Source organism: Styela clava, chromosome 13 (genome assembly GCF_964204865.1).
Source record: "Styela clava chromosome 13, kaStyClav1.hap1.2, whole genome shotgun sequence".
NCBI lineage: Eukaryota > Metazoa > Chordata > Ascidiacea > Stolidobranchia > Styelidae > Styela > Styela clava.
The window spans coordinates 16,135,001-16,137,500 of record NC_135262.1 but is presented as its reverse complement, the minus strand read 5'-3'; positions in this window follow the sequence as shown (position 1 = coordinate 16,137,500).

The following is a 2,500-nucleotide window of genomic DNA, read 5'->3' as shown; positions in this document are numbered from 1 at the left end:
CGTCGCCGGCATCGGCGTCGAAAGAAGCCGAGCCGAAAAAAGTTAAAGTACAAACGTGCAAGCATACTAACCTAACCCTAGGTAAGGCATGTCAGAGCGAAAGACAGTAATTTCGAATGAGCCAAGAAAGAGCGGTGCGGGGCCGGTCGGAGCGCACCCTTTTCTCGGTGGCTGGCGGGCGAGAGAGTGCTGCGTCGCCGGCATCGGCGTCGAAAGAAGCCGAGCCGAAAAAAGTTAAAATACAAACGTGCAAGCATACTAACCTAACCCTAGGTAAGGCATGTCAGAGCGAAAGACAGTAATTTCGAATGAGCCAAGAAAGAGCGGTGCGGGGCCGGTCGGAGCGCACCCTTTTCTCGGTGGCTGGCGGGCGAGAGAGTGCTGCGTCGCCGGCATCGGCGTTGAAAGAAGCCGAGCCGAAAAAAGTTAAAGTACAAACGTGCAAGCATACTAACCTAACCCTAGGTAAGGCATGTCAGAGCGAAAGACAGTAATTTCGAATGAGCCAAGAAAGAGCGGTGCGGGGCCGGTCGGAGCGCACCCTTTTCTCGGTGGCTGGCGGGCGAGAGAGTGCTGCGTCGCCGGCATCGGCGTCGAAAGAAGCCGAGCCGAAAAAAGTTAAAGTACAAACGTGCAAGCATACTAACCTAACCCTAGGTAAGGCATGTCAGAGCGAAAGACAGTAATTTCGAATGAGCCAAGAAAGAGCGGTGCGGGGCCGGTCGGAGCGCACCCTTTTCTCGGTGGCTGGCGGGCGAGAGAGTGCTGCGTCGCCGGCATCGGCGTCGAAAGAAGCCGAGCCGAAAAAAGTTAAAGTACAAACGTGCAAGCATACTAACCTAACCCTAGGTAAGGCATGTCAGAGCGAAAGACAGTAATTTCGAATGAGCCAAGAAAGAGCGGTGCGGGGCCGGTCGGAGCGCACCCTTTTCTCGGTGGCTGGCGGGCGAGAGAGTGCTGCGTCGCCGGCATCGGCGTCGAAAGAAGCCGAGCCGAAAAAAGTTAAAGTACAAACGTGCAAGCATACTAACCTAACCCTAGGTAAGGCATGTCAGAGCGAAAGACAGTAATTTCGAATGAGCCAAGAAAGAGCGGTGCGGGGCCGGTCGGAGCGCACCCTTTTCTCGGTGGCTGGCGGGCGAGAGAGTGCTGCGTCGCCGGCATCGGCGTCGAAAGAAGCCGAGCCGAAAAAAGTTAAAGTACAAACGTGCAAGCATACTAACCTAACCCTAGGTAAGGCATGTCAGAGCGAAAGACAGTAATTTCAAATGAGCCAAGAAAGAGCGGTGCGGGGCCGGTCGGAGCGCACCCTTTTCTCGGTGGCTGGCGGGCGAGAGAGTGCTGCGTCGCCGGCATCGGCGTCGAAAGAAGCCGAGCCGAAAAAAGTTAAAGTACAAACGTGCAAGCATACTAACCTAACCCTAGGTAAGGCATGTCAGAGCGAAAGACAGTAATTTCGAATGAGCCAAGAAAGAGCGGTGCGGGGCCGGTCGGAGCGCACCCTTTTCTCGGTGGCTGGCGGGCGAGAGAGTGCTGCGTCGCCGGCATCGGCGTCGAAAGAAGCCGAGCCGAAAAAAGTTAAAGTACAAACGTGCAAGCATACTAACCTAACCCTAGGTAAGGCATGTCAGAGCGAAAGACAGTAATTTCGAATGAGCCAAGAAAGAGCGGTGCGGGGCCGGTCGGAGCGCACCCTTTTCTCGGTGGCTGGCGGGCGAGAGAGTGCTGCGTCGCCGGCATCGGCGTCGAAAGAAGCCGAGCCGAAAAAAGTTAAAGTACAAACGTGCAAGCATACTAACCTAACCCTAGGTAAGGCATGTCAGAGCGAAAGACAGTAATTTCGAATGAGCCAAGAAAGAGCGGTGCGGGGCCGGTCGGAGCGCACCCTTTTCTCGGTGGCTGGCGGGCGAGAGAGTGCTGCGTCGCCGGCATCGGCGTCGAAAGAAGCCGAGCCGAAAAAAGTTAAAGTACAAACGTGCAAGCATACTAACCTAACCCTAGGTAAGGCATGTCAGAGCGAAAGACAGTAATTTCGAATGAGCCAAGAAAGAGCGGTGCGGGGCCGGTCGGAGCGCACCCTTTTCTCGGTGGCTGGCGGGCGAGAGAGTGCTGCGTCGCCGGCATCGGCGTCGAAAGAAGCCGAGCCAAAAAAAGTTAAAGTACAAACGCGATGCTAATGAGCGAGCCGTTGTCTCGACTAATATGTAGGGGGCGTTCGATCGAGCGTCTGGCTTGAGCGCTTGTCGGCCTAGCAGAACGGTCGCATTGTTATGCCCGGGTTTTAGGCACCGCTGCAGGCGGCCGGCAGAGCTCTTGTTTGTGCGAAACTGAATGGATCGAGCCCGAGAGAGGGCGAGCAAAGAAAAAACGCAAATCGCTCCGCCTGGCACTGCCGGCGAGAGCGTGGACGTCGCGGCCAGCGACTGTCGAAGCTGAGTACGGCCGCAGGCGATCGCCTCGGTCTTAAACGAATGCGACGAGCACGCGCCGGGCGGCCCAG